Raw genomic sequence first — 14,090 nt, 5'->3', positions numbered from 1 at the left:
CCTGGGACAGGCCGGGATAGGACTAGGTCAGCCGGGCTCCCTGCTGAGCCCCTGGTCGGCTTCTGCGGTCGCTTCCCGAGGCCGCTGGGGCCCGAGCCCCCCGCCCCCAACCTCAGCGCAAACGTAACCCGCCGGCCCTCGCGCCCCTCGCTCCCAAGCAGCCCCCAGTGCCCCCCGCCGGCCTGGGAACCCGCGCCAGCCCCGCGCCCGGCACCCGCGGGAGGAGACCGAGCACGCCGCCCACCAACCTGTGGCCGCCGCAGCTCCGGCGCTGCCTGCGGCGAGACGAGCTCGGGGAACCCGGGCGCGGAGCCGGTGCTTGGCTTCCGACCCTTCGCAGTCAAGAGTGCTCCTTACACAACCTTCCCTTAAGTTACCAGGAAAGAGACCGTGGTGACGGTGACGAAACCCGTGGCCTCTGGTTTCGTTTCCTAGATCGTGAGTTCCAAAAGGGCTTCCCGCCCTCGTCCCCGGACTGGCGCTTCCGCGTAGCTGCGGGAGGCTTGAGACCAGGAGGCGGGACCGCCGCCCCAGTGCAGCGCGGAGAGATTGTCAGCTCCCTTTCTGACCCCTGGAGAGGCTCCAAAAACGTTGGTTCTGAGGTTCAGGGCCGCGAGGGACTGGGAGGTCGAAACCAGCTGGAACTTGGTCATTAACAGGGGAGTGGCCGCCCCCGGGGTGGCCTCGCCAGGAAGCAGGAAGCGGTACAGGGTACAAATGAGGGAGAGTCAAACTTGTTTTTCTTTATGGTGTCTTTTCTGTTTCTCTCTCGCTCTCTCTCTGTCTCTCTCTTTCCGCTAAATGATGTTAACTCCTTTGGAGAGTCCAATCAACCAGATGTGTTTAGAATGTTTACTATTTCCAGCGCCCCTACTGGCAAACTGGCGCAGTAAGAAAATATTTGTTGACCTGAAGGATTCATTGTTGTTGTTTTTCTAGTAAAATTTTTATTTACCAAAGTAACACACGATCTTCCAAACAAAGCTGGATATGGAGAAAAGAAGTGATATGTACCTTGCCGTTTAGCTTTCTGACTGCTGATATCTGCTGCAGAAGGAATAGGAAAACTGTAGAGATCCAGTACCTTACATTTTCAATGTTTTTTTTTAACCTCTCCTTCTCCATGAATATTGTTTTTGAATCTCTAGAAGTTTCTGTTATCTTTTAAACAGAAGAAAGCTCCTACACCTTGCTTAGGGTGGTATATACCATTGCCACATTCTCTCCATGGCGATAGTGAATGAGGGTTGGTGAATAGACCTGTGAATATAGACTTTCAAGCATTTCTCATTTTGATCTTTAATTTTCAACTTTATTCTCCCTTTTACTTGAAGTCACTAAGTCCTCAGTCTCTCTGGGATTCTGTGGTAGTAAGTTGGATCTCTTTATTCTTACATCTGTCTATACACACGTTGTAACTTCCTGTTATAAAATAGTTACCACATCTGCCTCTTTCCATTTTCTCAAACATGTTAAGATTTTATTCCCCTCTGTAATTAACATTTTCTTGTTCTTCTTGTGCTTTTTATATCTTTGGTTTTTTGTTCGTTTTGTTTTAACTGTATTTGCTTTCATTTTGTTATGATCTCTAAAGAAAAGTACTTTTAATTAGAAAATATCTTTAATTAGAAAATGTCTAGGCATAGCATAAACAATTAGTTGCCTACCCCAAACTCAGTATCTGCTTTTATATGGTAAAGTAGTGGGTCTCAAATTTTAATGTGCATCAGAAGCACCAGAAATTCTTGTTAAAACTCAATTTGTGAAGCCCTATCTTCAATTTTTCTGAATCAGTAGGTTTGGGATGGAGCCTGAGAATGTGCTTTTCTGATAAGTTCACATGTGGTGCTGATAATGTTGGTCCATGGACTTCACTTTGAGAACCACTTGGTAAGGGAATCCTATTTTGGTTACGTATTGGGGAGCAATGTGTTCATAGAACAAGTGTCCTAACCCGAAGTATGAATTTTCATTGGTAGACAATTGTATTGACACCGGCCTGTCTCCTTTGCCTGTGATTGGTGCACACATGGGCATATTTCTCAGATTTGGCTGAGGAAAAATCTTCTTGAGGACTTTGAGAAAAGCATTCCTGCCTAATTTTATATATGTGTGTGTGTATATATATATATATATATATTTCTGTATATACACACATACAAATGTACATACCTACACACATACATGTATACACACTTACATACACACACATGCACACACACATACATATAGGAATTGTGGAACGATCTCAGGAGCATAATGACCCCTTTGAGCCACAGCACTGACCCTGACTTACATAGTTCCAGATGACTTGTTATGTGTAAGCTGGCTGTGGTTATGGACTCACCAAGAGTATTTATTTTTGTTTTTCATCTGATTGCATACTAAAAATAAACAGGATTCTGTACTGCTGTCCTTTTCTGCATGGTGGGGTTTATGTCTTTATAATTTTACACCATGGTTATAGCTCTTCATGATTCTTTCTTTTTGTTTAAGCTGTTTAAAGTTATTTTTTAAATAATCTTAGCATTGTACCACCGAGAATCTTAATATATTCTTTCCAAAATCCTCTTTTTTGCTCTTTGTTTTCTTGTTTAGGCCAACTGCTGTAGCCGATAGCTCCAAGAGAGTCCCGCAGCCCCAAGGTGAAATTGGTACAATAGGGAAGCAGCAGAAGGTCCTGACATCTGAGTGCCTCAGGCTCACCATTGGTCAGGCAAATTTATCTATTTTGAAATATTAATGTTAGCAAAGATTTTTAATTTTCCAGGAGATCACCAAACATGAATTCTGTAGTCATCAACACTGGGCTGTATAATTTGGCATAATGCTGGTGCCATTATCAACTTCAAAACTTCAATGACATAACATAATAAAAGTTGTTTTGTTTTTTTTTTTTCACGACATAACAGCCAAATGGAAGTGTTCCCTTTTGGTAGGCCGGGGGCTCTGCTTTACAGCATCACTCAAGGACCCAGGCTCATGGAAACACTGACATCTTTAACATATGGCTTTCGAGATTTTTCTGGGCTTTGACACTAAGTCTGCAGGGGAAAGAAGTTGGTTGCATATGAGAGGTTTATATGGGCCAGATCTGAAATTGAGACAAATCATTTCTGTCCACATTTCCTTGGTCAGAACTCAAATGTATGGCCACACCTAACTGCAAAGGAAGCTGAGAGATGCTGTCTGGTGTCTCTTCAGAAAAATAAGGAAGTGAGTGTTATTAAGCAAAAGATTTTTATACCATCTTCTACAGGTTTTCACTTAAGATGAAAAACACACAAAAAGCTCCTGTTTGACAAATTGTATATTACCAGTTGTATGATAACAGCTATTTATAAAATCATAAATCCTTTTACTTTACCAAAAATATTTTCATAAATTTGTAATAAGAATCACTCCAAATGAGTCAGGTTTCATTTTCAACACTCATATTTTTTAGGTCCCACTGAGAAGAGAGATGAACATTTTTGAACTTAAAATGTACATAACTGAGTCTATCAAGATTTTCCAAGCACCTATTGCAACAAAAAAATATAGAACACATAGGGAGGCTATTAATCCAGAAATAAGAGTTCTGTAATGGCTTTCTACACAAAAAGATTTCTCAGCTGCATTTTTAAGGGTGAATAGAAGATAGCCATGAGCAGAAGGCAGCAACATATGCCAAGGGATGCCATAGTGTATTTCAGGAGTATGAGGGTTAAGTATGGCTGCCATGCAACAGGGAGCAAGATAGGGAACGGAAGGAGACTTTTGATGTTGACGCAGAGAAAATGAACTGTTCGCCAAAATTTGTGTTCCTTCTTCCTTGGTATAGAACTACTGCTGACAAGTGGCCAGCTACTATTTGGCCATATGACTGAATTTCAGCCAACAGAGTGTGAGAAGAAACCAAGGTATTATTTCCAAACTAAGAATCTTAAGCACTAGGTGAGCCTTCACCATACTGTTTCCTTCCCATTGGCTTGTTGCAGAAGACGCTGAGACCCTAAGGGATGACAGAACTACAAAACAGAGGCTTTCGTGGCCCTGAAACACTGTGTGAACGAAAGCTGCCCAGAGACTAGAAATTCTCACCTTGATAGTTATGGGAAAGAAAAATAAAGTTGTATTAATAAAAGCCATTAAAATTTGTTATAGGAGCTATCATCAGCCAAACTAATCAATTCTGGAAAGGTTGGGCAGGAAGCATAAGTAAAAGTTCATACACTGTGCGGAAGAGATTGGGTTTGATCTTGGAGACTGGATTGAAGTATGATATAATTTTAAGTATGAAAAAGACACTATTAGGCTCTTGTTTTAGAAAGACTGAATTGTGACAGGGAGAAGAATGATTTGTAGAGTAGGAGAAGAAAGGAGATCATCTTAGTGACAAAGATACTATCCTGAAAAAAATAGTGAGATGGTGTTTAGTGAAGTTGGAAAGGAGGAGATGAATTCCAAGGATGGGAAAAAAAAAAATAAAAGGACAGGTGCTGCTTGGTGACTACAGATTTTGGGGAGAGAAAGGGAAGGGGATTATTTCCCGTTGCCTTTGGGGGAATGGGGAATGTCTCCATTTTGAACAATTGGATAGATGCTAGTGCATACGTATAGACATCAGAGAATGAGAATAGGAGTAGAGTTTAGCTAGATTTGTTGAGTGTGAGATGGCTGTGGGACGTCAAAGTAGAGACAATGGGTAGGTAGTTAAGGTAGATAGTTAAGACATTCCTCCCTACCTGTTGAGAGAACTTGAAATATGCACAGTAATTGATGTTATAGAAACACCCACACCACTGAGTTTGCAGCATGAGGAATGGGTCAAGGATGGAAATGAGACACTGGTATTTAATGAGTGTGGGTACTGTATCCTTCCCTTAAAGAAACTGAAAGGGAGGAAGGACAAAGAGCGCAATGTAAAGCAGAAGTGTAATGTTCCTGAAACTAAGGAGGAAGAGACTTTTTTTTTTTTTTTTTTGGCGGTACGCGGGCCTCTCACTGTTGTGACCCCTTCTGTTGCAGAGCTCACGGGCCCAGCCGCACCGCGGCATGTGGGATCTTCCCGGACCAGGGCACGAACCCGTGTCCCCTGCATCGGCAGGCGGACTCTCAACCACTGCGCCACCAGGGAAGCCCAGAGGAAGGGACTTTTAATGAGGAAAATTTAATGGTGTCATTATTAAATTTAAAAAAATTTAAATTTAAATTTTAATGGGAAACTTTTAATGGTGTCACAACTGCAAGAAATAAGAGAAATTGTCGTTGCGGTGGCTGAGTCTTGCACTTAGGTCATAAGATCATGTCCTGTTTTTGCACCTGATGACAAGAAAAAGAGACCTTCTGGTTAAACGCAATGCCTAATTTATCGTGCCCTCCACTTCCCCAGTTCTAGAAAGGAAGGGAAGTTACTAAACAGAAAATATATCCCACGATCTTATCCACAATCGGAACCTTAGTAGGTAGATATGAGCAGAGTGGAAAGAAAGTAAGATTTCGCTCTACAGTTTCAGGTCCCTGTAATGTACTAATTCCCTTTTTTTTTAGACAGAGACAGAGATAGAGAGCTGTGTTTCAGTGAACAGGGTGGGAGTGGCCAGGCTGCTGCACCAGGTTGTCCTGCAAGGAGGTGCAGGGCTGAATCTTTTCCTGAGGTTTAAAGTTGTAGCTATAGCTTTATCAATCACTATCTGATGAGCTTATCTGTTTTGATTCTTCACTTTGCACAAGTCAAACAATTTTCACTTACCCCAAATCCAAACCAGCAAAACAAAATAGTCAGATCTGGGGCCTAAATTTTCTACTTATTTAGCCAATATCAAATAACCATCTAAAGAGATAATTATTAGGTTAAAAAAAAATCCAAGGAATCTGAGCACAAGAGATATTTTAATATACATTTGTCCTGGCTGTCAGTTAAAGATTTAACAGTTTCCAGATGGTCTAACAAGTATAAAGGCCATTACCAGTCTTAGCAAGGACAGTTTTATTGGAATTGTGGGAATGGAAACCATATTTCAATGGTTTACGGAATAAAAAGGAAGGCAATGAAATATAGACGACTTTAGGATTTTTTTTAAAGTAAATAAAATGACTGCTAATTAAGCTTACTTAAAAGTAATTATAAGCAATTGTAAGATTACTAACCATGAAGATGTAATGAAAAACCCTAAAGGGGATCAAGTTCATTGGACTAACCCTTTGTTAACTGAAAACATTAACTTTCTTGGATGTATCACAAGTGAAAACAAGAGAAGAGACACTTTAATAAAACTCTAAGAACAATTTGAAACCCTGTTAACTGAGGAATTCATATGCAGATTATAAGCGTTCTTGCTTATGAAGTACAAATATCTGGTTACTGAGTCAGAGGGTGAGTTTGAGTGTCATACTCCTTTATGAATGCCAAATTTAAACAAAACAAAGTAACTCATTACAAACAAAACCCCATAGCAGGTCAATAATGCTTTCATCTCCTCAATAAGTCATTATATTAAGAATGTCATATGTCAATCTGAGTTCAGTATAGATAGTATATTATATAAGGTCAACAGATAAAAATTTCAGTTACTTAATTACACTTTATCATGTTTGCCCTTTTCTTGCTTTCTCCTCTGATCACGTCTTTGCTTGTTTGTATCACCTACAATCAAGTTACCAGTGGAATCAACATTGAAAACAAACCACAACATACGGCAACAACTAATCATGGTTCTGTTAAATGTTAGCTCTTCTTTCACCAGTTTAGTAATTCAACATTTTATCTACATTTTTTAAAAAAGAAAACTTTAGTCTTGATCTTTCCAATAATGATGTTGTTATGTTTGTTTTGTTTTATTTTGTTTGTTTTGTTTTGTGGTACAAGAAAGAAACTGCTTGGTATTGACAGCACATATTTGCAAACTCAGATGGTGAACTGAATTCGTTTGCAAAGTAATATCATTTAAATTCATACCAGAACAGGAATTGCATTTATTTATATGGTTTTATATTCATTTGTGAAGAGATAATAGTGAAGAAAAAAGTTTCATAGCCATTTGTAATAACTTAAATATAGTGATATTTCAAGGAATGTTATTTGCACTTATTAGTCTGGTAAATAGATTCCAAACCATTCCTTCACTGGGTACCGAATTTCTAATGCATTCTTTAGGCTTAGAGGGTTAATGCAAATTAGTACATTAAGAAATTAGGTTTAATCTGGGTTGTGTAGATGAGAAATTCAAACAATTCAGGATGAATGCTAATAGATTTTTTAAGCTCATAATTGAATAAAAGTTTTTTAAATGGAAGTAAATATCCATCATTGATCTTTTATTTCTTTTGAATCATTTCATAAGGATAAATTTCCAGGTGGATTTTGAGGTCAGATTGCTTAATCATTTTAATTCTCTTTGTGTATCTTGCTAAAATGCTTTCCAAAAGAATTGTACCAAGTTTGCTTCCACCTGAAATTTTATTTATACTCCTACATATAGAATGAAATATATGAAAGACAGGATTTTTAAAAAATGAAAACAGATATGCATAGAGTTTATTAAGTTTTAAACTAGATGGCTGAAATATAATTTTAATGATACAAAATAGATTTGATAATTTTTAAAATAATGAATTCAATTAAAAACTCTTACAAACAAACATATATGCAAACCTTATTTTGGTATGCATAATGTTAATATAAGGCAATGATAAGAGCATAAATATTTTGAAAAGGAAAATCACAAATACTTCTATGTAGTTGTCATTCATGTAAGAATATTACTTAAAAAATATAAAGAAAAATTAAGATAGCAACTTCCCAATAGTTTGTGCTCTTGTTTGTACTTTCTTAATTGTCTTCAAAACTCATGTAGTGATAGGATGATAAGAAGATCATTTATTGTGGTTTAAGAGATGATTCATGTTCAGAGTTCAAAAAGTGCTCATAAAGGACCTTTGGCAACGATGACATGAAGGAGAAAAAGAGCAAAATGCCGAAGACCAAGTGATGATTCTAGGGCTATACATTATAAACCTAGGGTTTTCGTGGCATTTCTATACTTAGATATTCTTAGAATTTTTGTGTTCAAAGAGATGTTAGGTTCTTTGGGTCAATTTATTTTTGAAGATGAGGGAACCAATGTGCTAAAACGTCAATTTGGCAAAGTAGTATATAGAATTAGTGCCATATGTATAAGTAGCAAACTAATTCTACAGATTAATATTCAGTGTTTTTTAAAAAAAATCAAATTGCAAAGTAATAATATATAAAAATTTGATAAAATATGTAAAAATTACTAATAACCTACCACACATTAATGACCACTATAACATAATGTATTTCCAGTCTTCATTGTGTGTGCAAGTGTACTTGTAATTTTAATAAAATTAGACTCAGATAGTTGATACAATTTAGTATCCTGCTTTCATTTAGCAACTGGAGATCATTTCCTTCAAAAATCTATTCAAGGGTTACGTAATATTTCATGTAATAATTGTGCCATGATGTATTTTATTTATCCTTTATTGTTATATAAAATGCTGTGAGCAGTCTCCTACATGAAACCTGTGAGCCTCTAGAATGTTTTAAATGGATTAGAATCCTAGGTATGAAATCATTACTATTACAGGTAATCCTAGGTATGAAATCATTACTATTACAGGTATCAGTACTATTGGCCCTTGCCACTAAATACCTGTACAAATGGGACTAGTGTACGTGGATAATGAATATTCAGGTATTTAATTTATGCATTATTTGACTGTAAATAGAATGTAGGAGGAAATATGCAGCAACAAACATTTTGTATTTCAGTAGTTAGATAGGCAGCAACACTAGTTTCAGGTAAAACATTACATGGCATAGCCAGGGGTGGTAGTTAGCAGTTACTGTGTGTAGCCTGTGTGCAAGTTCTACTGATAGGATGGGCATTTATATTAGATTTTTATTGCTGCTGTAACAAATTACCACAAATTTAATAGCTTAAAATAACACAATTTTGTCATTTCACAGTTCTGTAGTTGGCTTCACTGGGTTCTCTGATCTGGGTCTCAAAGGCTGAATCTAGGGCTCTTAACTGGAAGCTCTGGAACGAACCCACTTCCAAACTCATTCGGGTTGTTGGCAGAATCCCTTTCATTGTTGTTATCGAGCGTGGTCCTCATTTCCTTCTTGGCTGTCAGCTTAGGGCCTACCCTTAGCTCCACATGGGTCCATACATCACAGAACCAGCAATTGTGTGTTGAATCTTCCTCATGCTTGAAATCTGTCTGACCTCCATCTCTGCTGCATCTTTCGTACTGCGTCTTCTATCTTCCTGTTTTGCTTTTTATGCTTGTGTGATTGCATTGGGCCCACCTGGATAATCCAAGGGACTATCCCTATCTTAAGGTCAGCTGATTAGCAAACTTAATAACTTTCACAGCAGTACCTAGATAAGTGTTTGATCAACTAACCAGGGAATGGAAAACTGGGGGAGAAATCCTTACAATCTATCCCAGCTACCATTCTGATTACGTTGGTCTCGTGCCATCCCAGTTACACGTTTGATTGTCATTCCTGAATAAAATCTAATGCTGGTGGCAGTGAGATGTGTCATAGCCTTGGCAGTCAGCCCTATTCCTTTTCTCACTCATCTTGGCTGAGGAAGCACCACTTATTCCTCTGCCATGGTTGGGTATCATAAGGGAGTCCAAATCAAGTAGCTGCCACTGATTTATCATGTGGACCGGTCTTGATCCCCACCTTAGCACTCTCTCAGAAGTTCTGCAAGGCTAACTCCCTCACTGAGAGGCCAAATTCTCAGAGATCAATCAAATTAAACTTTATCATCTGTTGTGCCTGTAAAAAAATACTTTAAGCTTTGAGATTTGGAAGAAAGATGCTTGTTTATTTGGTATTATCTTTGGGATCATAGAAAATTAAAAAATACAGGTCTGCTCTAGCTACAAATGATATGAATAGGTCTCAGTATGGTGTGTTATGAAGAGACCTGTTTTGGATTAGAGTTTGTGAAAATTCAGAATCCATTCTTTAGAGAAGTTTTGAGGCCTGGAATAACCATAGAGTTGGTTCAGTTACTTTGGGATACAGAAAGATCTCTCAAAATAAGAGCGTTATCTCCATTTATTATTAGAGCTGAGCCGTGCTTTGCAAATAATACTTACAGGACTGTCTCACAAATTGTCTGTAATTCTTCATAGCAGAGATGGACCATTTTTTCTACAGAAGAGTACTCAGGAGCTGTGAAACTGAACATAGAGATTCAGTAGACATGCTTCAATTATCCCCTTCCCTCTATCCTTCCTTCATTCTTGGAAAATAAAAAACGACCTCCTAGGTTAGTTTCCTCTGGACCAGAGACGCCTGGTGTTTCAGTGAGTCCAACACTGGTTGCACATATAACTTCTCATTTTATTTTATTTTATTAATTAATTTATTATTATTATTTTTTAAGAAGATGTTGGGGGTAGGAGTTTATTAATTTATTTATTTTTGCTGTGTTGGGTCTTCATTTCTGTGCGAGGGCTTTCTCTAGTTGTGGCAAGCAGGGGCCACTCTTCATCGCGGTGCGCGGGCCTCTCACTATCACGGCCCCTCTTGTTGCGGAGCACAGGCTCCAGACGCGCAGGCCCAGTAGTTGTGGCTCAGGGGCCTAGTTGCTCCGCGGCATGTGGGATCCTCCCAGACCAGGGCTCGAACCCGTGTTCCCTGCATTAGCAGGCAGATTCTCAACCACTGCGCCACCAGGGAAGCCCTAACTTCTCATTTTAATTGGTGTTAAAATCAAACACAAATTGACAAGCAGCCTTGAAAATTCCCTGAGCGACAAAAATCAGTTTAGTCATACAAACAAAGCATAATTTAACTTGTTCCTGATATTGACTTGGGTCGTTTCTTGCTTATGTGTCTGGGAATCATAAGCACAACTTAAACTGGTTCCCAAAATGGATATGAGGTAGCCACTAACCAATTCTCTATTATTTAAGAAAATTCTAAGGTTATAACCAATCACTGTGAAGAAAAAATAGTCATTACTTTTAATAATTTACCCAGAGGCTCATTCAATATTTAATTTGAGTGTTCCCAATTCTCAAACTGTCTTTCTGGTGTGTGCACAGAAAACTTTTACTACTTTGGTGATTAATTGGTTTCACTTCTGTTATTTCTGAACTTTTGACAACATCCAAAGTAAACCAGAATTCCCTTCCTAATAGGGTGTTCAATTCACCTTTCTCTTTCAATTCTCTCCCTTTTCCTTCCCCTCTACCCTCTCATACCTTTTCTTCCCTATTTTCCTTCTTGGTACTTTTTGTTTGTTAAAATTTCTGAGGGATTTTTCTCAATTTATCTTTCATACCCAAACTTAATTTAAAACTTTTGCTATTATGTTTTCAACTCCTGCCCACCACCCCAAATACTCTTTCTTGTAGTTTTGTATTCTTGTTTTATAAATTGATTTTTATGTCTCAGAAGATATTAATTATGGGTTTGGATTTTTTTTTCCTATTTTTTTCAGCAATGTGTCTTTTTTTCCCAAGTTTTGCTTTTCTTTTGTTTGTTTTTGTCTCTCTTGTCTGATACCTGCCTTAGGTGTCTGGTGATCCTTAGATAGCCTATTTATATATATGCCAGAGGCAGTAAAATATTCAGTAAAAGATTTCAGCAGCAGACCTTGTTGATTGGTGTGCCTAACTGTAGGGTTAATGGGTTGAAACTGAATTTTTTTCTTTCAGATATCCCAAAAATCTAGAGGTTTTTTATTTTCCTTTGACTATTCAATTTCTCCAGGAAACAATTTTCTGACCATGACAGCCTCAAGCTAGATTGGTCTCTGTTCAATTTCAAAGTGTTTGCATCAAGCTAGATTATCTTGGGGGTGTCTGCATTTGGCTTTGTGGAAATTGTTAATAACAGATTGGAGAAAAGATGCCAAAAATGACATGACTCGCTTTACTGAGGATAACAAAGATAGCGAAGATAAGAAATGTAATTTGTAGTTGGGCTTTAATTCCTTTCTTCCCTCTTTCTACTACTCACCTGTCAGAACAGGACCATGGTCATATTACCAGTTTTGTTTTTTCCTGTCCTCTGAAATTATTATCAGATTAGTGAGTTCATATCATTTAGTCCTCCCATATGACAGTGAACCAATATTATCTGCTCAAGTAGAAACAAAATTGGGCAGTTAAAATATGTTTTTTAAACCACTTGATTGAGGTATGATCGACATTCATAAAGCTGTCCATTTAATGTATACAACTGGATAAGTTTGGACATGAGTATACATTTGTGAAAAGACCACCACAATCAGAAACATATCCATCACCTCCAATATCTCACTCTTGCCCTCTTTATTTATCATCGTTATTATTTTTTTGATAAGAACACCTAATATAAGTACTACTCTCAGTGCATTTTTAATATACACTACAGTACTGTTTACTATAAGCACTATATTTTACAGTAGATCTCTAGGGCTTAGTCATCTTTCATAACTGAAACTTGTGCTCCTTGACTAACACCTCCCCATTTCCCCTCTCCCCAGCACCTGGCAACCATCATTCTACTCTGTGCTTTTATCAGTTTGACTATTTAGATTTCTCATATAAGTGGTATCACATAGTATTTATCCACCTGTATCTGACTTATTTCCCTTACCATAATGTTCTCTAGGTTCATCCATATTGTTGCAAATGGCAGGAATTCCTTCTTCTTAAAGGTGAATAATATTCCACTGTATGTATATGCCACGTTTTCTTTATCAGTTTGTTCATCAAGGGACATTTAGGCTGCTTCCATTTTTGGCTGTTGGGAATAGTGCTGCAATGAACATGGGAGTGCAGATACCTTTTTAGATCCTGATTTCATTCCTTTGGGTATGTACCCAGAAGTGGAATTGCTGGATCATATGGCACTTCTATTTTAAATTTTCTGAGGAGTTTTCATACTGTTTTTCATAGTGGTTGCATTAATTTACATTCCAACTGACAGTGTACAAGGGTTTCCTTTTCTTTACAACCTGCCAACCTTGTTCTCTTCTGGTTTTTTCATATTAGCCATTCTAACAGGTGTGAGGTGATAGCTCATTGTGGTTTTCATTTGCATTTCCCTGATGATTAGTGATGTTGAGCATCTTTTCATATGCTTGTTTGTTGTATGTTTTCTTTGTAGAAATATTAATTCATTTCCTCTGTCCATTTTTTAAATAGGATTGTTTTTTAACTGAGTTGTGTAATTTAAAAATATATTTTGGATATTAACCCTTTCTTTATCAGATATATGTTTTGCAAATATTTTCTCCCATTTTGTAGGTTGCCATTTCATCTTGTTGTTTGTTTGCTTTGCAAAAGTCTTTCAGTGTGATACAGTCCCACTTTTTAATTTTTCCTGCTGTTTCCTGTGCTTTTGGTGACATATCCAAGAAATTATTGCCAAGACCAACCTCAAGAAGCTTTCCCTTATGTTTTCTTCTAGTAGTTTTATGGTTACAGGTCTTTTGTTCAACTCTTTGATCCATTTTGTATTGATTTTTGTGTACAGTATAAGGGTCCCATTTCATCCTTTTGCATGTGGGTATCCAGTTTTCCTAGCATCATTTATTGAAGAGACTATCCTTTCCCTTGGTGCCAGAGTCCATAGCCAGGTCTAAAATATCTTAAGACCTTTTAAAGTCACAGATTAAACATTTATATTTTAACATTGCTCAAACCTGTTTTATATTCTATTATGTGTGTTATATTTGTTTATATTTCTAAACTTCTAAAACATAATTTATATATATTTTTCTACTGAGGTTAAAATTTTTTTGAAAAAATCAAATAAGTTATTTGAGTTCTGAAAATTCCCAGCCCCTGAGATTTTTGAAGCCAAGTAAGGAAAATTATTTTTACTGGAAATTCTTTTAAATATTAGAAATTAATGCTACCTTGTAAAATGAAAGGTAATCTATATAATATTTTTTTCCTACAGGTTCAAGAATATTACTCTAGATAGGTCATCTTAAGTCCATAATTTTTAATAGGTATAGTATCTGATAATTTCTTACACATGTTCGTTAATGAATGCTGAACCATTTATCTTTTTCAGAGTAATTATTGGATAACAAGAAATTTAACAGACAGGT

General features: G+C 37.4%; 1 protein-coding gene and 1 long non-coding RNA gene across 17 annotated transcripts in view; one reads left to right on the top strand and one right to left on the bottom strand.

The window, feature by feature from the left end:
* PLSCR1 (phospholipid scramblase 1) overlaps positions 1-693 on the bottom strand; it is a 30,747-nt gene extending 30,054 nt beyond the window's left edge. For 6 of the 15 annotated variants that reach the window (XM_089911041.1, XM_022582706.2, XM_022582709.2 and 3 more), the window contains exon 1: positions 249-686. The gene's annotated coding sequence lies outside the window, so the exon portion shown is untranslated. Of the gene's footprint in view, positions 1-248 lie in introns of all 15 variants that reach the window. The other 9 variants (XM_089911035.1, XM_089911036.1, XM_089911037.1 and 6 more) reach the window with 4 other exon arrangements.
* Positions 694-1,543: 850 nt separating this feature from the next.
* On the top strand, positions 1,544-13,707 carry LOC111179284 (uncharacterized). Of its 2 annotated transcripts, none has more exons than XR_016393125.1 (3): positions 1,544-1,890; positions 2,599-2,711; positions 5,011-13,707. It is a non-coding gene; the product is annotated as an uncharacterized LOC111179284 (long non-coding RNA). The 2 variants fall into 2 exon arrangements; XR_016393124.1 differs by having other exon boundaries at positions 2,599-3,902.
* Positions 13,708-14,090: the final 383 nt, after the last annotated feature.

Source organism: Delphinapterus leucas, chromosome 4 (genome assembly GCF_059928025.1).
Source record: "Delphinapterus leucas isolate spDelLeu-1000000601 "Yukka" chromosome 4, BTC_Dleu_Yukka2, whole genome shotgun sequence".
Lineage (NCBI taxonomy): Eukaryota > Metazoa > Chordata > Mammalia > Artiodactyla > Monodontidae > Delphinapterus > Delphinapterus leucas.
Note: the sequence above shows the minus strand (reverse complement) of the source record. Positions and strands in the feature narration are given on the sequence as shown.